The following is a 26410-nucleotide window of genomic DNA, read 5'->3' on the forward strand; positions in this document are numbered from 1 at the left end:
ATATCTTTAGTAAGAAAATATGTGTCATTATACAAATCATCTTATTTAGAAGTACAGTCTGATATTGATAAAAAAGAAAGCATATATCTCTTCTGATAAATAAGAACAAGCCCATTAGAAATATATATATATATATATATATATATATATATATATATATGTATGTATATATATATATATATATATATATATATAAATTAGCACCCAAATATGGCATGATCTTTAGCAAATAATGTTCAAAAAAGTGTTGTCTGAAACACAAAACTACATCTCCACTGGTCTAGTAATTTAGGAATGAGCAGATGACCAACAGTCATTCAGAATTTATATGTAATGTCTTGGGCCAATAACAGAAAACAGAATCATTTCCTTGTGATGGGTTTGTATTTTTCCTGAAAATGATCTGAAATTTTGACTGCATATTTGTTCACAGAACAGTCTTTCCCTTTTAGTCATTTACAGAAAAACCATCCAAAAATGTTTGTGTCTTAAAATTTGTTTTTCTTTTATTAAAAAAAAAAAAGGTTTACATAAAGGATATTTTATGACATTTTCTCTTGAAATTTATAAAGAGAAAACTGATCAAATTTTGCTTTCTGGAAAATTTAAACTTTTTCTCATGTAAGGAACATGTAGCTTAAAAAATAAAATAACCCTAATATCTTAATAATTTTCACAATCTCTTTTTAAATTAGGAGGAAGTTTTAGGATCCAACAGTTATAGTTTTTGCTCTAGTTTTAAAGAATTTTTGGCTGAAGTTGAACAGTTTTTAAAATTTCAACTCCGCTTCTTCACATTTTAAGTAAATATATTTCTATCAAATTATTCCTATTTTAAAAAGTTAAATTACTTCTAGCTTATATAATTCATAATAATTTTTTTCTTTATATTATTCTGTTTTTGAGTTTTTCTGAAATGACCATATTCCTTTTAAAATAAGAAGACTGCTATTTAAAAAGCTATGTCCCTCAAAATTATCTTTGAAAATATTAACATGCAATGTTATGTTATTTAATATACAGTAACAGGTTGACTGATCACTATCTCCAGTATACCATACCTCAAAATATATTTTAGAATAAAAGCATATGTTAAAAAAATTCCTAAAAGCACAGTAAAAGAAAATAACAAATATTTGCTTATTATATATACTTGTATATACTGGATGAGAGAAGATTTTTATAAACCTCACATCAAAGGCAGAGCAGTAAAAGGAATAATAAAAGATTAGTCAAAACAAAAAATATATTTTTATGTGAAATAACAACATTAGCATCAATAAAAGACAAAAAAAAAACAAAAAGGATATATTAATAATATGTAACATAAAATGTAGTTAATTTTTAACCTAAAAAAGATAAGCCAATACAAATAAAAGGGCAGAAACATAAATAAGAAATTCACAAAAGAAGAAATACAAATGAAATAAAGAAATAAAATATTCCTTCACTAATAATTCAAGAATGCAAATTGAAACAAAAATGAGATACCATTTTTCCTTAGCAAAGGAATAAAGATGTAGTAATATGATAGATGTGTGTGTGTGTGTGTGTGTGTGTGTGTGTACACAGTGGTGCTTTGGTTTTCAAACATAATCCGTTCCGGAAGACCATTCAAGTTTTGAAACATTCGAAAACCGATGTGTGGTTTCCCCATAGAAAGTAATGCAAAATGGGTTAATCCATTCCAGACCTTTAAAATCAACCCCAAGACTGCAAATTTAGCATGAATTTTACTATCTAATGATACCACAGATCCAAAAAACTTACGGCTTTTGTAAACCGTAATGTTCATCAACGGAGACTTTCGAAAACCGAGGTACCACTGTGTGTGTGTGTGTGTGTGTAAATAAAATGCAATAATGTATTATATAAAACTTTATTAGCAGACCATGAATTTGCTGAAAGAAAAGATTTTTGTACAAAAATAAAGAATGAAAATAATTATGGAAACCATTATCCCCTTTTCTAAATTAAAAATTCTTTTTAGAATAAGTTCTGGAGATCTAGTGTACAACACGGTGACTAGAATTAATAACACTGTATTATATACTTGAAAGTTGCTAGGTGAGTAGATCTTAAATATTCTCTCCACAAAAATTAAATGATAATGGGGTGGTTAGATGGCTCAGTTGGTTAGAGTGCAAGCTCTTAACAACAAGGTTACCGGTTCAATTCCCGCATGGGATGGTGGGCTGCGCCCCCTGCAACTAAAGATTGAAAACGGTGACTGGACTTGGAGCTGAGCTGCGCCCTGCACAGCTAGATTGAAGGACAACGACTTGGAGCTGATGGGCCCTGGAAAAACACTCTGTTCCCCAATATTCCCAATTAAAAAAAAAAAAAAACCCACAGTTGAAGAAAAAAATTTAAATGGTAATTATATGACATGATGAAGGTGTTAGCAGAGCTATGGTGATAATCATTTTGCAAGACGTAAGTGTATTAAATCAACAAGTTGTATACCTTACACTTAACACAATGATGTATGCCAATTATATTGCAATAAAGCTCGAAATAAATAAAACTTCTTTTTAGTTAGGGAGGTGCTCTCATGTATGTATTATTGAAAAAACTATCACTTACTGCCTGTCATTGAACTTAAGATCTAAAACAATGTATGGTAACACAACATCACTATTTATCTGAATGAATCCGTATGATATATTAGTTTAATGAAACACTAGTTTTTGGTTTCCAGAGTTCTCCTTCATGCATGACCTAAGTCTTCAGCCACAGAGCCTCTCACCTCTCAGACCAACATGTGGCTGCTGATTTTGCAGAAAAGGTAGGTGGAGCTCTTTTGTCAGTCTACAGGGCTCCAAAGAAATAAGGCCCTATTGTGTCCAGTCCAGGAAGGAGCAGCAATTCCATGGACAGGCAGGTTTCAGCAAGCCCAACCACAGTGGCGCTATTCAGGTCAGCTATCCTTATGCTCAGCTGTTGATGCGTAAATCACCCATGAATTATTAAAAAATAATGCTAAAATATTTTCCATTTTTATACTCTAACAAAAATAATGTTGGAAGTTAAATTTAAGATCCTCTATAATAATCAATTTATGTCAGTCAGGTTTTATTTAAGGCCTACTTATTTCCATTTATTTAGGAAATGAGGCTGCATTTGTTGAAGAAGCCAGGCCCCTAAATAGCATTGTCTCAGATACTGCTACCAAAAGAATTAACATTTATTAAGCACATACTAAATTCCAGATAATGTTCTAAGTACTTTACATATATTAATTCATTTAATAAAATGAGAAAATTTTATAGTTGAGGAAAATAAGGCTCACCCAAAAGGTATGTGACTTGCCCAAAGTCACACAACTAAAAATGGCAAGGCCAAAATTTGAACCTTGGCGGTAGGGTTTCCAAGACTATGTTCTTTATTTGACAAAGATAAAAGAAATAAAGACTGAATATGGAAGAATAGTCTGCTATTTTTCTGATTATAGATTGTTGTAGCAAATACAGAGTTGGAAATTCATGATGTGCCTAAAGAAATAAAATTGCTATCTCACAATTTAAAGGAGAACAAAAAGGTTTCAAAATCAGGTAGGCTCTGTGTTCAATACTGCGTAGCTGAATTGTGGTTGCCAGCAATTTGCGTCTATTCACATGTAGGAAGCCAACACATTAAGCCTCATTCCCTCAGTCATATTGAATTACATTTTGTAATTTAATGAAATGTGAAGTTAGACTATGAAGTGCAGTCATCATCTCAAAGTGCTGATGTGATGTGTTCTTTGGCAATGGATCAACTGGACAGACCCGATTCCCAATCTCCCCTCCTGCTGAAGGTGATCATGACCTTGCCACCTTTTGGTCTAGACGCCAAATGCTTTTTTTCTACATCTTTTCTCAAAGTGGTTATGTTAGAAGTACTAATTATATTTCTATTTTTATCTTTTACCATATATTCTTTTTTCCTTTTGATAAGAAGCTCATGAGTAGAGAATGTTGGAAAGTATAAGCCCAAGAGTTTGAATACTCTATGTGAGGCAGAGTCTTACTTAGAAAGATGGCTTTAGTGTCAACATAATAGAGACTTTTAAGTGTGCTCTTGTGTCTTTTAGAAAGATCCTAGTACTTTTGTAAATAAGCCCTGTTAGATGAGCATAAACACACATATTCACATATACACATGCTCACACTGGATTCAACTGACTAATGTTGTTAATATTTTTCATCTACCTTCATAAAAGTAATTGGACTAGGTATTTTTTCTTATACTTTTCTTATGATTTAGGTTATCAAGGTTATACTATCCTTACAAAATGAGTTGGGTATTTTTCCTCTATTTTTAAAATTCTTTTAACAAGAATTTATAATGTATGGATTATCTGTTTCTTAAAGTTTGGGTAAAAGTTGCCTGAAAATCTGGGCAGGTGGGTATTTTTGTGAGAAAACAATTTTTTTTTTTTTTGCTATAATTTCAAACTCTGATAGCTATTGATCTACTGAGATTGTCTATTCTTCAATTTTTACAATTTATGTTTTCTAGAAGAATATTTTATAATTATTAACTCAAAAATATGGAGGAACTCTGATGAACTAATTATAATAGGGAAATCCAAAGGGTACTGAGGTCTCTACAACCTAAAAAAGTCTGATTTAAAAAAACAAGAACAAAAACAAAACAAAACAAAAAACCCTTTTTATTTTCAGGTAATTTTAGACTTGTAAAATAGTTGCAAAAATAGGACAGAGTTCCCATACAGCCTTTACCCATTTTCCCCTAATGTTAACATCGTATATAGCCCTTTTGTAACAACGCAAAAGCCAAAAATTAACATTGCTATAATACTATTAACTAAACCATAAACTTCGTTTGGATTTCACCAGTTTTTTCACTAACTCTGTTCCAGGATCTAATTCAGGATCCTGAGTATCGCACTTAGTTGTCATGTTTCCTCCAGTACTTGGTAGCCCCTTGGTCTCTCCTTGTCTTTTATGAATTAGACACTTGCAGAGTACTGGTCAGGTTTCTTGTAAAATGTGCCTCAATTTGAGTTTGTCTGATATTTTCTCAGGATTAGATTAAGGTCATGCATATTGGGAAGAACACCAGAGAGATTTCACTTCATAGTGTAACATATTAGGGTTTAAATGATGCCGGTATGAGTATGTCTTATTATTGATGATGTTAACCATTATCATTTGGTGAAGGTGTTATCTGCCAGGTTTCTCCACTGTATTTTAGGGGTAGATGATACTTTGAAGTTATGCAATATCCTGTTTCTCTCAGGCCTTTACCCACCAATTTTAGCAATAATTGATAGATTTTGCCTGCAGTAATTATTACTATGTCGTTCTATGGTGATTTTCTATTTTCCTCATTCCTTGTACATTTAGTAATTGGAATTCTTCTGTAAGGAAAAGTAATATTTTCTTCATTCTTATGTCCTCTTTCAATTATTTACATCATCATGAACTTATATTTATTTATCCTCCCTTAAGTCTGAAATCTACCACTTCTCCAAGTAGCCCTGGTTACTTTTATTGATTCAAAATACCATTGTATTTTGAAAACAAGATTTAGACTGTGAATGTTTTAATCTTATTTTATAATCTGTGGCTTTTAAAAAGTGAGTTTGACACATTTATATTTTATTGTGGAGATTGACATATTTGGAGTAATTCCTAACACCTTTTTAAATAAGTTTCTGCTTACTCTGCATTTTCTTTCAGTTTTTATATCTTTCCTGTTTTCTATTAACTTGATATGTTCTTTATTCACTATTTTATTATTCTGCAAAGCTGTGGAGTGCTATTACATATTTTGCTATTACCATTCAATTATTGATATACTTCTTTAAAATTCTTTTTGGCAAAGTCCAATATTATTCAGTATTTTTAGCCCCCTCCTACACAAAGCATGTATCCACAGTGTCTATACGTTGAATCTTTTCCATTGTCAATGATTGATATGAGTATCTCTAATGTTACTTCAACATTTTAAAACATGTTATTTTTTTCAGTACACATATTATAAGTGTACAATTTGGTCAATTTTCATAAAATGAATAATTAAATACACTGTATAAAGCGCATGAAGATCAAGAAGCAGATTTTTGTCAGCACCCATGGAAATCCCCACTAATCCTCCTATCCTGGAATCACACCCATTCTTCCCACCATGGGTGACCGTTACTTGACTTCTAGCAGCATAGATTCGTTTTGCCTCATTTTGTACTTTGATATAAATGGATTCATGCAGCATTTACTCTTTTATTTTTAGCTTCTTTCATTCAATATTATTTTTGTGAGATTAATCTATATTTTTGCATATAGAAAATAGTTCAATCTCAATGCTATATACTACTTTATTGTGTGAGTATAAAATTGATGTACTCATTCTACCCTTAATAGGCATTTGAACAGTTTCCAGTCTTGTAGCAATTATTACGGTGTTGGGCTATTTCTGTTGTCTTTTGGTGAACATGTATAGAAATCTGAAACTACCATGATTTTTTCTCCCATTTTAGGTGATCTGTTTCTTGTGTCTCAATGCTTTTAGAATTCTTTGCCTTTGAATTTCAGAATGTCATAAGAAATTGTTGATTGCTTTCCAATTACTTTGCCTAGTGGAGTAATTCTTTTTCTCTGCATAATCAAAACTTCTTTTAATTAAAATACAGTTTTTTTCTTTTGTATTTTTAACCTTTTTAAGTACGTCATTAGCACTCATGATTCATATGCAGGATTTCAGTTTTTGCATTTTGTATCCTACAGTTTCTCTGATTATTTCCAGCTTCTTTTTCTGCTTGTCTACCCCTCTGCATGCTTTAGAATTTCCTCCAGTTAGTCCTCCATGTTATTGATTTGTCTTTGTGCTTTGTTGATTTTTGTTCTCTGCCTTATCTTCTCTCTCTCTCTTCATATGTAGATATAGATATAGATATGGTTTCTTTTGACTTATAACACTATTTAAAATTTTGAAATAACTTGTTTTTATAACTAGACTGGTACTTTAAAATTTCAGTCTATTTACTTTTCATTTCATCTTTTCTTTCCTTTTTGTTAGATTTCATACATTTCTCTTTTTCTATTATCCCTTTTAAATGAAAGTATTTATTACTTACTTTTTTTCAGTTTCCTAGAATACATATTTTCAAAAACTATAGTTTGTTTGAAATATAGCATTTTCCTCTTTTTTATTGCAGATTTTTCTCATTTTTCCAATTAAAAAGGAGACAAGGCTATCTATAACTGTCATTTTCTAATAAACAAGCTAACAAACAATAATTAAATAAATAGCATAGATGTATTCTTTTTGCTTTTCCTCCCGTATCTGGGTAAGTTTCCTGATTCCCCTTCAAATCTAGGCTGTCAAATCTAGACTGCTTCAGCAGCCTTTGGTTGGGGAGATAATTGGGGATTAAAAACCATTATAATTAAAGAATTTCATGACTGTAAGCTTTTTCTATATATTTTTGAAAGTATTTCACCAAATTTGCATTCTACTGAGTTGAGAGAATATTATGGTTTTTTTTCAGTAGACTCTGGTTACCAGCCATACTGGTGCAAATTCAACATCAAGAAATTCCCTTTACTATGTCCATTGTTTGATGAGGGGGCATATATATATATTTTTTTTCCCCCACCACCAGCTTCCCCCCTTCACATGTGCTTACACTTGTAATATGTAGCAGCAGAAATATCTCCAAGTGAGTTGAGTCCCATCTCTTCAATGATCCCTATTCTAGACACTATTTCTCGATATTACCATTGTTAATCACCTTCTGATACAAAAGATACGAGGGGGAAAGAGCCCATGCTTTCCTCATGCGATCTATGACATCGAAACACAGCACAGAGATGGGTTCTAATTTCAGTGGTGTTCCCCACAGCTTCACAACTCTCTCAGTATTTGTCCTTTCAAACTAAAGGATATTTAGAAGAATTTTCCAGAATGTTTTCTTACTTGTCACAATTCACACTGCCCCATTATTCTCTCAGTTATATGGTAGCTTACTGAATTTTTCTTTGCTTTGATTCAAAGGTCATTTTTTTCTGATAGAAATGCCAGAAATTTTGTAGTGCCAGATCGACACTATTACAAAGTTTAAGAGCTGGTATAATTTTATTACATATTTTTCCCTCTCTATAGTCTAACAGTTGGTTTTGATATGGCTAGTAGAAAAGGACTGCTAAAATTGTTTATAGAGGCATCCAGTTAGCTCAGTTGGTTAGAGTGCTATAGTCTTAACAAGGTTGCCAGTTTGAACCCCACATGGGCCACTGTGAGCTGCGCCCTCCATAACTAGATTGAAACAACTAATTGACTTGGAGCTGATGGGTCCTGGAAAAACACACTTAAAAGAAATAAAAGTTTTTTTAAAATTGCTTTTACTTTTATCTTCCATTAAATCCTTGTATTTTCAATATTAGAAGTTCTAAATATTTTTCATTTGTTTCTCTTTTAGAGAGTCCTGTATGGACCTAAACCTTATAGGGTATGATGGGACAATTCACCACTTTCTTTATCTGTTCTATAAATGAGGCTTTTCATAAGTTAAGTTTAATACATATGTAGTTCAACTGTGGTTATGGAAATGCACTACCCAATTTGCTCACTTTTCCTCTCTTGATTTTGAAGAGGTGATTATGTGGTGTGTTTTTTTTTATTATTATTACACAGAATTCTTTCGCTAGGAGGAATATTGCAACCTTCTTTGCCAATAAAATTTCTGTTGCAGCAATATGATAGAAAGAAAAGTATTTTTTCCATAAGAATATAGTTTTAGTTCATTCCTCTAAGGTTTCCACTTTATATATGGAATACATTGCAACCTAGATATAAATAGGAAAGATTTTGAAATCGAATGGCAAAGAATGATGAGAGATATTTTAATACTGCTCTCATACAATCATCCTGCTTCAAAACTTCCTGTGATGGTAGTGTTACGGAATTGCAGAAAATGCAAACATAAACGTAAGTTATTAAAAGTAGCATTCTTCAAAAAACAAATGCTGGCAAGGATGTGGAGAAAAGGGAACCCTTGTGCACTGTTGGTGGGATTGCAGATTGGTGCAGCCATTATGGAAAAGAGTATGGAGGTATCTCAAAAATCTGGAAATGACCCTTATGACACAGCAATTCCACTCTGAAATATCTATCTAGAGAAATCCAAAAACTCTAATTCGAAAAGATTTATGCACCCCTATGATTATTGCAGCACTATACACAATAGCCAAGACATGGAAACAACCAAAATGCCCATTGATAGATGACTGGATTAAGAAATTGTGGTACAATGGAGTATTATGCAGCCATAAGAAATGAATGAAATCTTACCATTTGCAACAATATGGATGGATCTAGAGAACATTATGCTAAGTGAAATAAGCCAGACAGAGAAAGACAAATGCCATATGATCTCACTTATATGTAGAAGCTGAAGAAAAGAATAAATGAATGAACTAATCAGAAACAGTCTCAGAGACATAGAGGAAAAACTGAGGGTTGCTAGATGGGAGGGGGGTGGGGATAAGGGGGAAGATGAGGGGACTAGAAAGCACAGTCAGTAACCACAAGATTGCCATGGGAATATGAAAGTCAATTTGGGGAATGTAATGAATAATGTAAAGATTTTGTAGGGTATTCGATGGACACTTGTCTCATTAGGGAGACCACCTCAGGGATGATGTAGATGCCTGATCACTGCACTGTCCACCTGAAGCTGAAGCTGAACAATAATGAGTGTCAACTACAATTATATATATATGTACATAATATATTTATATATATTTATATTTATATATATTTTATATATATGTATATATATGTCAACTACAATTTTATATATATTTATAAAATTTTATATATATATATAATATATATAGTTACAAGAAGCGGAGTACAGCATTAGGAATAGAGACAGTGGAAATGTAATGGCTCTGTGCGATATCAGAGGGATAGTAGATGTGGGAAGGGAGGTTATCACTGTTATCACTGTCACTGTGTGAGAGATATAAATGATAAATGTTTAACTATTACATTGTTTTGTATACCTGAAACTAATAAAAAAGTGCTAACAAAGAAACGAAACAAAACAAAAAAATATTGATTGATGAAAACCAAAAAAAAAAAAAAAAAAAGGAGCATTCTTGTGTTCTATAAACCTCTTGTTTCTACCCTATCCCTTTCTTTTAAGATCAAATGTGAATCAAAGGCTCTCAATGCCAGTTCTCTAAAGGAAAGGCCAAAGTGTGTACCAAGACCTTACCTGAGACTTTACAGACTCTAATGCAGATCATTTAGTGCTCAGACAGCCTTGGCCAGTGACACTGAAGCTCCTGGACATGAATAAAAACAATCAAGTAGGCAGGAAGCTAGACGTAGATTCAGTTGCCCCTAGGATAGGCTTAGACAATGTCCAACTAAATATTGTGGGAAAGACACTTTGATCACTACACAAATTATTAGAAACTCATTTAGTCAAATACTAGACTAGGTTTGACAATGCAAAAGCAATAGTGCCACCAATGATGCTACCTCAGACATATCGCAGCTATTACTCATCGTGTCTGAATGTCACCACTGAGCCCACTCCTCCCACTCTCTCTCAACAGAGCCTTCCAGAAACTGCCCCCAGTCAATTAGGGTCAGCTAATCTGCCATCCCAAACTCGAAAGAGTTACTTAATATCCATAGAAGGTTACCATTGTAAGAAACCTAATGGAACATTTAATACCCTATACTGCTTGCCAATTATTTACTGAGAAATGCCTTGCCATCTTCCTTGAAGACACTTCACAACTGAAAACATTTTGAGAAAACTTTGGGAAGCAATTTCTATTAAATATTCTTGGCTTATGGAATTTAGTTTATCTCTAATTTTAGTTATAACTGATCCATTATAAGGATATGATATCAATTCCTTCTTACATAGCAAAGGCTAGGAAAAAGTGGTCAAAGAGCTTGAGAATGTTGCCCTGTAGTAGAAGTGCTGCCGGAAACTTTCCATAGATGCTTCCTGAAAGGGAGCACCTCATTATAGTGAGGGCAGTCAGAATAAACTCATTTTGGGACTTACTAGCACACGCCCAGCAAAGGTGCTCTACTAGATCCATGTAGAAAGAATGCATTTTTTAATTGCCATCTTCCCATTTAAATAAGAAACAAATAGTTTATGTCAAAAACTATACAACAGAGAGAGACAGAGATGGACGATTATAAAGAGAAAGTAATAATGACCCGTTAGTCCAATCTTTGAAAAATTGCCATTAACAGTATTTATATGTAGGTGTTTTTAATACAAATTGAGCATTGGAACGTATAACTGTTTTATACCCGCTAGAAAGGCCCATTCTTACAGCATTTCCCTGCCCTCATGCACATTTTTATCCGTTGGCTAAAGCTTTTGAGGTTGAGAAGCTTCTTTCTCACTTAATTACATCCCTCAAGCTCTGAAACCATAAAAGAACAAACTGAGACATGGTTTTTAATGCTCATATTTGTGTTCTTTAAATTTCCCATTAGAAACAAAGAAATACTTTTATTTGAAATGGGACCCAGAAATTTGAATTAGAACTAAGGAGATGTCCAGATTTGTCAGTCTCAAGTTTACTATAGCAGTTTTGCTGTTGGTTTTTGTTTTGTTTTTAGCATTTCCATCATTGGATTCTCTTCTTTCCATCACCCATCTCTTTTTAAAGGATGAGTACTGTTTCAGTATTTCTCTGAAGCAGAATTATGCCATTGCCGAGCCAAATGACAGCAACTTAATGTTTAAATCAGAATTGTTATAACAATGAGCCCAGAAATGGAGGAGGTTAAAAGTATAGTCTGCATTTTACTATGATTTCTAGTGCTTTCAGGCCTTACTGGCCCACCTGCAGGAAGGATGGGACCTTAGGAATTATGTCTGTTTACATTAGGCAACTTGTCCAACTATTCAGTGGAGGAACATTTGGAAAGGTTGTTCTTCCCTTTGGAATGTTGACTAGTACTGCATCCTTCCCTCCACATAATAAGAACTGCCCACTAACTCAGCTTTTTGGTATTGGTGTGTTTTTCAGGACTGGCAATGTATTCTTTACCTGTCGAGGATGAGAAACCATGTGATTGATATTCAAAGATAAGCCACAGGAGATTCCACTTTTAGGAAAACACATCTGTCAGTGAGATAGTTAAAGAATAAGGAACAGGGTGGACAAGCTTCCACTGGAGTGGAAGAGCACATGAAGCCAGGATGCCTGCCAAGTGTGCATGGGTGGAAGAACCCAGCAAGATGTTTGTTCTCCTCTTACTAAAAACTGAGTGACGAAGAAGATGAGAAGACAGTTCTGGCAATGTTTCCATGCGAGCACACGAAACCCAGATCCAAAGAGAAGACCTGCCAAATGCTTGAGAAAAAAGCATAACCGCAGGGACTCCTAAAGCTGTCAGCAGGGCCAACAAAAAAAAAAAAGAAGAAAAAAAAAGGATTAAATCCACCCACCTGGTTAAATGAGCTATTCATCTAATGGCCTTGTGGATCATAATTGTTATCCCATTACTTGGGAATCAAGTATGGACCCCGGTTAGGGACCCATGGATGCTGTTAGAACTGAAGAGAAGGGAAATTAAATTGTTGTATCTGGTTTATCTTTTGAGAGTAAACAATGAAACAACTGTGAGGCATATACCGCATACTTCATGTCTTGGATCAACAAGGGAGCCATGCCAAATGTCAGATTAAATATTCCACAGCTGAAGTGTTTGCATAACTTTTCAGTGGCTACCATTTAAAGAAAGAAAAACAGTGATGGGCCTTTAAAAAAATATTCCCTTAACTTGACATGCTCACGGTGTACTGCCAGCAATTGCTCTCAACTTGGAAGGCAAGGCCATGCATATCTTGTCCCTGGAGTGTCAGTGCCAGCTGGCAAGCGGGGCCCCATGTTTCCATTCACTCCAGCAGCATGAAGCCCCACTGTGCGCACTGAAAGCCGCAGCTGCACTGCTATATCGTTTAATCATGTCTGCTTTGGCGAAGAAGCAAGCCATTTTAAGAAGGAATTTCTTGGTTCTTGAAGTGTCTGTCATGTTTCAACAATTAGTGTGCAATCGCTGTGTATGTTTTCAGTTTGGGTTGGCTCTGTGGGTCTGCTGAAGAAACTGGAGACAGGTCTTTTACTGAAACAAAATAATAAGTTTAAATAAATCAGCTTTATTGTCATTGGCTCTGGCATGGTTTGGAGTAAATTTAGCTTTATATTCTACAGGGTTGCTCAAGAGGTGATGCTCTTCAATCTCAGGTTATGTGAGGGAAGGGAGAGAACTGACATATCCCAAGCACCTACTAAGTGTCATGTATTATTCAATGACTATTCCTAAATCTAAGGAAGTAGTTGTTCTTCCATTCATTTTACTGATGAGGAAATGGAGGTACTGAGATGGCCCTTCACTTGCCCCAAATCACACAGTCTAGTTAAGAGCATGAGCTGTGAAGTCCAATTGCTTTGTTTCATCACAGATCTGCAATTTACTCTCTGCGACCTTGGGCATATAATTTCACCTCTCTGTTCTAAGTTCCTCATCTAGAAATGAGAATAATAATGAGAATCCTTCACCAAGGGTTAAATAGAATGATGTGTGTGAAGTGACCAACACACTAACTGGCTAATAAATGCAGCCACTGTTATGTGACAATGCACAGATTTCAACCTAGTACAGCTCCTTTCCAAGCTGGTGCTGAGGGCACCTCACCACTCAGTCAGTCAGTGCCACTCTTCTCCATGGGGAAGGTATAAGTCAACACTGACATTCAAGAGACTCAAAACATAAGCTGATTTAATGCCCTTACTTTAAAATTATTTTCCCTATTGAGGCGAACAAGGCTTGTAGCTCTGGTTCAGGCTCAGGCATCTACAAAAACACCTCTTTCTGCAAAGGAATGACAAAGAGAGGAAAATGGGAAATATAGAGGCTGGAGTGCTCTGTCATTTCATTGTCCAGGTCAGTGGTTTTGATTCAGAATTAAAAATGAAAAATCACCATGTGATGTTTTCTCGTGACAGCTGATAGCCGCAGCGAAAGCGGAGCTTAAGTGGTGATGCTAACTGATTATCAGTCATCACACTGCCTGTCAGCCTGGTACTCAAACCCGCCCAGGTGCTTCCTGTGTGCCAGGATTTCTGCTGGGCCCTGTGGTGCAAAGATGAGTAAGACGTGGTCCTTGTCCCTGCAGAGCTCCTGATGAGTAATCAAAAGAGCCTAGACAACGCAGAGTTGTTTAAATTCTGGCTCTTCATCGTAGCTGTCAAAATCCTAGAACTTCTGTAATCCATTCAAAAGGAAGTCTTGTATACTTCATTAGCTGTCACCTAATCAGGAATTTCTGAAGATTTGTGAAGAGGATTATATAACTTTAATAATCCTTGGTGAGAAAGAAAAATCCACAAGTAGGAGACAGGTCCATAATGCAACCAATGTGGTTGGTTAATCACTTGGATTCCTTGCACGGATTCCTTGGCCCCCAGTTGCACCAATAACTACCCCCAAGGACATGGAATCAGAAGACCTGAACATGAGTTCCGGACTTGCAACTTATAAGCTGTATGATTTTTGCCAAAATAATTCCACCTGTCTGAGTCATATTTTTTAATCTGTAAAATAGGGACCATACTCTAGCTACAGGTTTTTTATGGAAGAATGAACAGATTAATGTCCTTTTTTATATAGTTTTCTATTAGATGTTTTTGAAAGCCCTTTTCATGCAGTAAAAATTTGCAAATATTTATTCTTGTTACTTCCGTTCATACTTTCACTTCCACCCATTTTGGATAAATTTTGTATATTGTGACTTTTAGATTGCGAATTTCTTGCTTTATAGTTTGATGTTTGTGAATATTTCAATAAAGAGGGTGGAAAAGAACAGCATCAGTGAGCAATTTTACAATGTAATGTCCATTAGGGGCAATAGGTAGGAAGAGAGCATCTCCCACTGTTTAAGTTTTTTAAATGATTATTTGTGGATTATTTACTTTATGTCAGATACTGTACTAAATACTATGTGTGTGTGTGTGTGTGTGTGTGTGTGTGTGTGTGTGTGTGTTAAATCTCACAGCATTCTTATTCTCACAATAAACTTATTAGGTATTATTATTTCCATTCTACAGGTTCAAAGAAGAGATGGTACATATACAATGGCATATTATTCAGCAATTAAAAAAGAATGAAAATCTTTCATTTACGACAACATGAATGGATCTAGAGGTCATTATGCTAAGTGAAATAAGTCAGAAAAAGGCAAACACCACATAATTTCATGTATATGTGGAAACTACAAAACTAAAACAAATAAATAAAATGAAACAGAAAGAGACCCATAGAGAATAAGCTGATGGTTGCCAAAGGGGAGGGAGTAAGGTGAAATTTAAATAAAAAGAAAAAAACGGTATAGCATATACAGTTATATACAATATATAAGACTTGATTTTTTTTTTTTAAACTACGGTTCTGAAAACCTTTGCAATATTCTCAAGATCAGAAATCTAGTAAATCATTCAACTATATTGAAATATACCAGGGGTGCCAAAAAAATGTACACAAGTGGACACTTTTGTCAATGTTGCTCAAGCAGTAGTTCGCCGTAATCAGACGTGTCTGGACACTGATGGTAACCACTCTGAGCACCTCTTGTAATTGCAGAAGTCAAACCTGACTTGTATTCATCTTTTATTATTGGTATATATTGAGTATTACAATTTTAATAGTTTTTTCCTTTCTTAAGATGTGCATACATTTTTCGCACCCTCTATACATGTACACATATATACACATATATACATATACACATGTATGATATGTATATTCATATATTTATATATACATATACATGAGTGTGCGTGTGTGTGTGTGTCTGTGTGTGTATAAATATATGGTATTGGGAGGGGGAAAAAAAGTCCTTAAAGGCCATGCTTGTTTTTGTTTTTTATTTATGATTTTTCTATTTTATCTCAAAATACTCAAATCTTAAACTGTTAAAGGCTTAGTACTATTTCAAAGTTCTTAGTACTATTTCATAATTCTTAGTACTTGTTTCCTAAGGCCATGCTTTGTTTTCCCCCCTGGATTTGATGAGCTCTTTAATCCCTAAATACTTCTGTAATCTGTCATTAAGCCTCACAACTCCTGGAACCCTCATATGAAGTCAACCCAGATTCTAAATTTAATGAGATTTATCCACCACTAATCTCTGTATCTATTTTTAACAGAAATATCTTAGTTATTTCCAAGATAAAACATGTCTCTATAACATGCCAGTGCAACAAATTCTACATCCTCGTAAATCAGCATATAAGACAGGGTAGGGAGATAGATCTCAACCCAGAGACTGTTTTATCTTTTACTTTTTCAGTTGGACTATAGCTAGAAGGAAGAACTGTGTGGTTTAGACATTATGCAGACTAATTAACAGTCAAAGCTACATTTAAATTTGCTTGCCTGTCAATGTATCATTATGCTTCATAATTTCTAATTCCATTCTCTGCCCTACCCCACCTTTGGCCAAAGCAATACAAATCAAACCAAAAAAAAAAAAAAATCCAAAACCTGCTTTATATGATGACAATCATATATGTGGAACATTCTTTCAATTCACATGATAAACTGTTTTTTCCCTGGAACCCACCAAACATGAAAAAACTACATATAGCTAGTGGGACCTAAGTCAAGACCCTTCAGAGGAGCCACCTGGGAAGGCTTGTACTAATGAAGCTGTCCGCCTTTGGAACTTTTCGTTGGAAGTGGCTCCAGCTTTAAGATTGGCTTGGGGAGATAGAAGAAATGCTAGGCAGACAAAACTAAGATGTCCACTATACTTATTGCAGCTACCATATGAAGGATTTGGATTCGTTCAGAGAATGCTAGCAACCATTTCAGCTTCAATATTGTCTGATGATCTGCTTTCACCCATATGTAATGTGCTACTCTGCCAAACCCAACTGCATTTTCTTTCTTTGCAGAAACTCAAACTACTTTACACGGAGAAGGCTGCTTAATATATAATTTCCCTGTGAGCAAAATAAAAGTGACTTTTGAGGTTCAAAATTGATTCACAGCAACTCAACCCTAGAACAGTTTTCTTCCTCTTTGGTTTCTTATTCTGGACCCACAAGCCATCCAGTACATCACACAGACCATCAGCTGTTCATCCTACTTCTACCTGGCTTCCGAAGTTGTCGAGGTCTGTGCTAGAAGAATGAAGAGAATATATGCCTATTGTGTTTCCAGAAAATCCAGAGTTCCTGGGGAAACACATGTTTTCTAACTTTAAAATATACTAAAGCAACTTGTTCTTTGAAATACTGGCATGACAAAGGATCCTTTTCTTTAGCAGATAATCACTCCACTAGCATTTCTGTTTGGCAAGTGTAAATTTTCCTAAGTTGGTTTCACTTAAAGTGAGTACACCTGTGAGTAATAGAGAGTGACAAAATTCCTGTGGCTGTGGCTTGTGTTTGGTGCCCATACTGTAGCAGCAATGCCACGGGGGTTCCTCATTATCACTACATTTAGAAGCTAAGACTCTTGGAAATAATATTTCTTAAAGTCACGTATGTATTGTACCTGTTTGTCTATGACTAATTCCAGAGTGCCAGCATCATGATACCTAAGCAAGTCTAATAGAAAACATTTTTAACTTGAAGATTCTTCAGAAGATTCATTCTTGAATGTAAATAGAGAGAAAATATAGAAAATAGTAACTTAAAGGATGGCTGGAAAAAACTAAGATGTCAGCATGTACTCAGAATACTGAAATGGAAAGACACAGAGGCCCTTTTCTCTTCACCATGCTCACTCTGTACTCCTAAGCCTTCATTTTAACTAAGTAGGGATTGAATGAAATAACTGTTTTGAATAAGAAACTAATTTGGGAATGCCACAAAAAAAAGTCGTTTTATAATGACATTGAATCTGATAAAATTTTAACCTCCAGCTTTTGCATCAGACTCGGACCCAACTGTCAAAGAGTTACAATGTACAGGAAACATAAAAAATAAATAAATAAATAAAATCTTATAAGGAGCACTGTAAGGAAAATTTGTATTAAAATCCCCAGTTTCCACAGCTGCAAGAGGCACCGCCGGCAGTGTGGGCTCTCATCAGCAAGACTTTTCACAAGTCTGATGTGGGGTGGGGGGAGGAGGGCTTGCTGAGCTAGTACAGAATCACCGTATTATAGACTGAATATTTGTGTCCCCCCAAAATTCACACGTTGAAATCTTTTCTCCAATGTGATGGTATCTGGAGACGGGGCTTCGAGAGTTTATTAGGTCATGAGGATCGATACCCCACGAGGATTAGTGCCCCTATAAGAGACCCCAGAGAGCTCCCTTGTCCCTTACACAATGTGAGGAGACAGCAAGGAAACTGCCCTTTGTGAACCAGGAAGATGGTTCTCACCATACACTGAATCTCCCGGAGCCTAGATTTTTGGACTTTCAGTCTCCAGAACTGTGAGAAATAAATGTTTGTTGTTGAACACACACAGCTTAGTATGGTATCTTTTACAGCAGCCTGAACTAAGACACAGAGTATGTCCTGTTATTGCCTGACTACACCGCGAAGAAGCAAACTTGATAAACTTCCCTTTCCTTTTTAGGAACTGTATCTTTTTACACTTAGCACCTTGTAAGCTCCTACAACCCCCTCTGTCACCTGTTGCTTCGTTTCTCTGAAGCTGTTTATAGCTCAGGTTATGTCCTCCTGGCATCTACTTTTTTCTAATTTCATAACTTGAGTGTCATGTCCCAACTCGTGAGACTTGTTTTCATTGCTTCTCTACCATTCCCCTGTGTTGGGGATCATTTAAAGTGGTTAGAGAAAAAAAATAAAAAACATGCATCTGCCTAACACTCAGCCAGCATCTATATGCAAAACACTGTGAAGCGTCCAAAGTTGCATCAGACTCAGACCCAACTGTCACAGAGTTACAATGTATAGGAAACATTATTTTTATGTTTTATTTTTTTATAAGAACAAAGTGTTTGGTGTCAGCAGCAAGTTCCAAAGAAAATGACATTCGGTCTTCATGGAAGATCAGGAAGAGTCTCATGGAAGTCACTTTTGGGATTGAGCCTTAAAAATACTCTTTAAAAAAAATTATAACAAACACTCTATTTCATTTTCCTGATGTCACAGCCCCAGCAAGTGGATTTGTACCAAATTTAATGGAAGTTACTCAGAGTGTTTTGTGCGTGGGAAGAAGAAGAAAGTAACCACAAAATTTTTAAAAAATCAAAAAAATCCTTGATAACTTTTAGCATCTGTTACACTCCCATATTTAAAAGATTCACCCGGGGATTTTGAATTAAAGGAGAATAGAAAACAAGAATGAGTGGCGGGAAGGTCATATTAGAGAAAAAAAGCCACAGAGCGTCCCAAGGACAGATCTCGCTCTCTCCCAAAACCAGGAGGATGCGCTCCCATAATTGTTTGGAGGAAAAAGAATCAAGATGCTTTCACATATAAGCAAGAGAATATCAAACCAAGATGGCTTAGATGATAGAGATTTATTATCTCACATAACAAGAAATCCCATGGCTATAAAAAGAGACAACTGTTTTTCACAAATCAGTGGTGATATTTGAAACCAAGATGCTGGCCGAGAGTGTCAAGAAAAAACATGGAGACAACAACAAAAAAAGGGACTGCTGATAGAAATATAAAGAACGTTAAGCAAGAAAGTGAAGAAGCATAAAAACTGAAAGTAAATTCCTTATTATCTAATTTTTTTGCCACTTCTAGTTTAGCACAAGACCTTACCTCTATCCCCTAAATGATCATTTTTAAATGAAAATAATTCACTATGACTACTTAGTAGTTTCTAGGGAATGTTACATGCTCATTTCAGAAAACTGCTTTAGCCAAGCATAAGGATCACTCAGAGTCCTTTCTTTATAGACAAGACCTCTGATTCAGTTCAAAACAATTTTATTTACTGTCACCAGTAAACATTCAGTAAAACCATTCAGTAAAACCATTCAGTCACCAGTAAAACATTCATCCCTAGTGGATACTTGTCACCTTATGAGAAGTTTCCCTATTCATACCGGGAGCACCCACTGAAATGCGTGAAGAAACTCAGCAACCCACAGGTCAGTCTCCCAGTAAAAACAGGAAAGGTGCTGTTTTGCAAACTTGCTACAATTTGTAACCAGGTCAGGCACTCACCAAAAGTTTCAGATATGAATGCCCAAATCAGGGACACCTCTTCACATGTCTTGGCAGGGAGTCCTCTAAGCCCTTATTGTAATCACCCTGAGATTCTGCTTTGCATGGCAGGATAAAGGGATGTGGACTTGAAATAAATTAAAAAATGAAAAAACTAGTTGCCATATTTCGCTGTTGAGCTAGCCTAATTAACATATCGCTTGTCATTCTTCTGCAGTCTAGATGTGAGTGTCAACACCCAGCCAAGGAAAGCATCACTCAGGGCTCTGCCACATAACTGTTTTTCTCAAGCCAATAGACCAAAATAACCCAGTCATAGGAGATGGGCACTAATGATTCTGCGGGAAGCTGAGCCTTTGTAGATGATAAAGTAGATGTCAGGCAACCTGACCTGGCAGATTGATTCTACTGCCCACACCTAAGGAATTAACTCCTTGCCCTTGGGGAGACAGAAAATAATGAAACCTGTCTCACATGAGTCCAACAGTGCAACATCTATAAAATTATACCAGAGCTCTCCATTTAACAAACTCACTTATGTAATTTTCAGATTGCTCAGACACTATATATTTTTTGAGTGGATCTGAATGAATGGAAGGATAAGAAAACATCTATAGATGTAGAGACAGACATATAGTTAACATTTATTGAGCACTTAGATTGTGCCAATATATATCGCCAACATATATTAAGTCATTTAAACCTTACCAGGTAGTAACTGTTATCATTATATTCTTTTTATAGATGACAAACAAAAGGAATAGAAAAAGACATTGATAGATGGGTTGCAGCAAGCTCCAAAATGAAAACAACAAATAGAATGCATTTAATGACATTTGCATATCCCCAACTTGTACATATTTATTTTGTCTTTGTTTCCTTTCTCCTCCCAGCTTCATCCCACAAATGAGTTTTAAACCAGGATAGGCTGAGCAGCAATCTTCAGGATTGTAAGGGAAAGCTGTTGTCAATGAACAGGACATAAAACATTCCATTATTTTCTAGAATCATGCGTCTGTGGGCATTTGCCTCAGAGAGGTAGCTGGGAAAGAGCTCTGCAGTGGCTCTTCTAATCATGTCTTTATACTTTGCAGTTCTAATATGCATACGATTTGATGTGTCAAATAATTAGTTTTCAGCATCTTGTGAACCAAGGACCTATTTCCAGAATGATTTAGTGCAGTTTCCTCTGAAGTCCATACTAAAAGAGGAAATTATTAGGCTCAGGAGGGTTTTAGCTAAAACTTTGTGTCTCTGCTTACTGAAAATGACTGTGCCAATTAGGCCTCTCATAAATTTCCCTTCCACACTTCACTCTGAGGACACCAGTCTTCACCTCAGGTGTTCCCTCTGGGTCTGGCATAGTACTGGAAACCCACTGAGGTGGGAGTCACTCAGTATGGAATTCCTAGAGATATGTAATTCACTGAGGGATACAAGGCTCTTGCATGGCCATACTTTCAAATGTAATTTTTTCCCCCCTAACCACACATTCAACTCATTCTGCTGGGGTTTAAAAACAAAACAAAACAAAAATTGGTCTAGGCAGGGCTGCCAAGTGTGATCTACAGACGAGGTGATGGCCTGTGAATTATTACCAGTCCATGGAAAAATAAGTACAGAACTTGGGAGTAAGCATTTAGAAATATTTATAGCAATTTGACATAGTAATTTATCTATGTCCATTATATTTAAAAATGCAGCTTAGATTTTATATGTCATTTTTTTCTGTTTTATTTTTATTATAATTTATCTTCTCACAGTATATTTTTTTCCCTAGTTATGGATCATATTTCCTGCTTCTTTACATATCTGGTACTTTTTTTTTCTTTTTTGGATTGTGGAAAGATAATTTTCACTATTGGGTGCTGGATTCTGCTGGATTCCTTTCCGTAGCAGTGGACTTTATGCAGTTACCTTACCAAGAATCAGTTTGATTCTCTCAAGGCATGCTTTTAGGCTGCCTCCTAAAAGTAGCCCAGGCAATAGCAGAGCTCACCTTGTTTGTTTCTCTTCTCTGAAAAGATCATACTCCTAAAGGGAATTTTATCCAATATTTGACAATCATCATTTCATATATTTTTCTGGTTTCCTAATTGTTTAAGATGGAATTGATACATTTTTACTTCATGATAGCTACAGACAGATATCCTAGGACTTTATCTTAACATCTTTTATCTTGATATCTAGTAATTCACTGATAGTAATTTTAGCATATTTTATAAAAGAATCAATCTACAATATAAGAGAAGTTTAAAAAAACAAAACAGAATACATCCAAACAGAACAAAAACCCAAACAACTCAATTAAAAAATGAGCAATCAACTTAAATAGACATTTCACTGAAGAAGATATGCAAGTAACCAAAAGCATGTGAAAAGATGCTCAAAATCACTAATCACTGGGGAAATTCAAATCAAAACCACAATAAGATACCACTTCATACTCATTAGAATGGCTGTTATCAAAAACAACAACCACAACAAGCCTCCAGAAAATAACAAGTCTTGGTGAGAATGAAACTGGAAGCCATGTTCATCACTAATGGGAATGTAAAATGGTGTAGGCTCTGTAGAAAGCAGCATGGTAGTTCTTCAAAAAAATTAAAAACAGAATTACTATATGATCCAGCAATTTCACTCTGGACACATACTCAAAAGAATTAAAAGCAGGGATACAGGTATTTGTACACCCACATTTGTAGCAATATTATTCACAATTGTCAAAAGGTGGAAGAAACGCAAATATTTATCAACAGATGAATGGATTAAAAATGTGGTATTCCATACAATGGAATATTATTCGGCCTTTAAAGGAAGGAAATTCTGACTTACGTATCACATGAATGCACTTGATATTACGTTAAGTGAAATAAGTCAATTACTGTATGATTCTCCTTACTGAGGTACCTAGAATAGTTACATTGATAGAATCTATAAGTAGAATGGTGTTTGCCACGAGCTGTGGGGAGTAGCAAATGAGAAGTTATTATTTAATGGGCACAGAGTTTCAGTTTGGGGTGATGAAAAAGGTTCTGCAGGTGGAAGGTGGTGATGGTTGTACAACATTGTGAATGTACTTAATGCTCCTGAACTGTACATTTACAAATGGCAAAATGGTAAATTTTATGCTATGTGTATTTTATCACAAAAAAAATGCTTAAAAAACAAAAGAAAACAAAACAGAAACTGAAACTTTCCCCCAGATAACGTGAAAATCACTGATCTTCAGAGGCTGAAGGGAGGAAAAGGGCTAGGTGAGGGGGTTTGATGAGCTTTCTACCCAGGATTAAACATGACAAACAATAGCCTTTCAGACTACCCAGGGACCACCCGACCGGGAAACCAGGAAGTCTAAGTATGTCAAATCTATAGAACCTGCCATGATGGTTATTTTTGTATCATCTGTTTCCTTACTCAATGAGCAGGGAAATCCTTAACAATGGTCTGTGTGGTGGACTTCATGGAGAGTGAGGAAATTAAAATCTGGAGAGGCTGTATTGTCTTCTGCAATGAGTCTTGGGGTGAGACCTTAAGAAGTTGGGGAGGTAAGGGCTGCTCTGAAGAGGAACAAAAGCAATTAAGTCCTTGTGTTCTGAAGGGAGGAAAAGAGAACATCAACCCAGGACACACTATCTACCAGGAAAAAGAATGTCATTAAATAGCATGTATAACATGATCCCATTAATATATATTAGGAAAATAAATACATATTTCTACATATATATGCATAGAAGAAAATTCCCCAGATGGCTATAAATCAAAATGTGAACATTGGTTATATCTGTGTGGCTACACTTTGTATTATTTTTTTTAATCATCTGTTGTTTTCACAGTGGGTAGGTGCAATATCTATAATTGGGGACAAGGAAGTTATTTTTATTTAAATATTAGAAAAGGATTGAAAAAAGATGTTATATGACCCAGAATTGAGGTATCTTTAATTTTGTTTTGGGAGATTTATGCATAAATTAGTCCATTTCATTATTTCTCATTTTATTTTATTTTTTAACATCAGAGATCTGGCCAAAAGTTTACACATTATAAGGCCACAATGCTTACCATTTTATGTGCTGGAAATACATTTCATTCATCTCGGTCAGATAAGATTAATTAAGGTCACTGGACTATGTCATTTAAAAAATCCTTAAATCCAATTCTAATCTCATTCATTAATGCTGTTAACAAAAGGGTTAATTGCTAACCTATAATATTTCATGCCCATCCAGACATACATGTAATAGTATTGAATGCTATTAATGCATTGTTTTGTATCTTTAGAGAGGGACTGATTATTCAGTACTCTAAGAGTTACAGATTTATTTGTTCTGAAGAGGTTATCCCTGGGGTAACTCATTATCACTGGTACAAGCACAGAATGTACTGTGACAAGAGAATGTCTAAGATGAAACAACATAATTAATCAAGACAGGGCATGAATATGGTGACTATGCAATATGATCAGATGCTGTCAACTCCTGAATTGTCACCATGCAGCCTGGTGGCTGGGGCAATGGCCCACATAAAAGAGATTGGCAGCTGATATGGTCATCCTGCTTTCCTATTGCCATATCAAACTCATACTCAGTTGCTTCAACTTTAACCTGACCCTTCTGGAAAGGACAATCATGCTGTCTTATAATTCTCCTGCACCAACCTTTCACCACTTTCAAAAGGAGACAAACAACAGATTTGAATCTCAATCACTCTCTTTCTTTTTTTTTTTTCCTCCAATTACAACAAAGGTGCTGTAGAGAAGTGAAAGTTCCTAAAGGCAGTCTTGCAAGATCAGCATTCAATGTGTTATCTCAATCTTTCAAATCCTCTGCAGCCTTTAAAAGTGTTGCCATAAAAAGTTTTTTAAAGGCATGAAAATTTGTTCACTTTGTGTTGTTATTGTGAAAAGAGCAGCTCACAAATGCAAGCCTATGAATACAGGGTAGGATTCAAGCTAAAAAGATGAAGAGAGTTCCCATCTATTGTAAAAGATGGGAAGGAATTAGTTCCGATCAAGATAATAGAGTGTGCTCACATACTCCCATGATCATATCAAAATTACAACTTTGTTATAGACCAATCAACCCGGGAACCATCTCAAGACTAGATGAACAGAAGACCTATAACTAAGGATATAAATAAGAAGCCACATGAGACTGGTAGAAAAGGGGGAGATGTGAAACCGCTTGGCCCCACATTCGCATGTTGCATTTGAAAATTGGGAGGGATATCTTGACCACAGAGGTCCCCCATCCCGAAGAGCAAGGAGTCCAGCCCCACACTAGGCTCCCTAGCCTGGAGCACTGTGGGAAGAGGAGTTCCCACAACATCTGGTTATGAAAACCAGTGGGGATTCCATCCATTTGAGTGAGATATATGGCTGCTGGAAACCCAAGCATCCTCTAAAAGGGCCCACACACAGATTCACTTGCTCACAGGTGCTCACTCTTGGGCTGTAATGAAGGAAGAGTGGCTTGGGGGAGGAGGGAGTACCAGAGATGTGCAGGGAGAAACTAAGTTGTGTGACTCCCAAGCACGGGCTGGAGAAACAGCTGTCATTGTACCTGTGTTGAGCCCTCCCCCGACACAGCCAAATCTGCGTCTTGTACAACCACAATGGTATGAAACTAGAAATAAATTAAAAGAAGAAGACTGAAAAATATATAAACACATGGAGGCTAAATAGCGAGCTACTGAACAATAAATGGGTTAACAATGAGATCCAGGCAGAAATCAAAAGATGTCTTGAGACAAATGAAAATGAAAACAAAATGACCCAAAATCTGTGAGACACAAAAGCAGCCTTAACAGGGAAATTTATAGCAATATAGGCCTACCTCAAGAAAGAAAGAAAATCTCAAACAAAAAAATCTAAGCTTGCACCTAAAGGAACTAGAAAAAGAACAAACAGAGCCCAAAGTGAGTGGAAGGACTAAAATTAAAAAATAAAAAAATAAATCAGAGTGGAAATAAACAAAATTGTGTGTAAAAAAATATACAAAAAATTGATAAAACCCATAGATAATTTTTTGAACAGATAAACAAAACTGGAAAAACTTTAACCATATTCATCAAGAAAAATAAAGAAAGGAACTAAATAAATAAAATCAGAAATGAAACAGGCGAAGTGACAACTGACATCACAGAAATACACAGAAATATAAGAAAATACTACAAACAATTATATGCCAAGATATTGGACAATCTTGAAGAAATGGATAAATTCCTAAAAACATACATTCTT

At 35.4% G+C, this 26410-nt stretch overlaps 1 protein-coding gene across 3 annotated transcripts in view; it reads right to left on the reverse strand.

The window, feature by feature from the left end:
• The window catches only part of LOC308499801 (uncharacterized protein), a 74587-nt gene extending 54188 nt beyond the window's left edge, over nt 1-20399 (reverse strand). For 2 of the 3 annotated variants that reach the window (XM_081053632.1, XM_081053631.1), the window contains exon 1: nt 20170-20399. The gene's annotated coding sequence lies outside the window, so the exon portion shown is untranslated. The remainder of the gene's footprint in view (nt 1-20169) is intronic. The other variant, XR_013993637.1, reaches the window with a different exon arrangement.
• Nucleotides 20400-26410: the final 6011 nt, after the last annotated feature.

The sequence above is a fragment of the Rhinolophus hipposideros genome (genome assembly GCF_964194185.1).
Source record: "Rhinolophus hipposideros genome assembly, chromosome: 7".
Lineage (NCBI taxonomy): Eukaryota > Metazoa > Chordata > Mammalia > Chiroptera > Rhinolophidae > Rhinolophus > Rhinolophus hipposideros.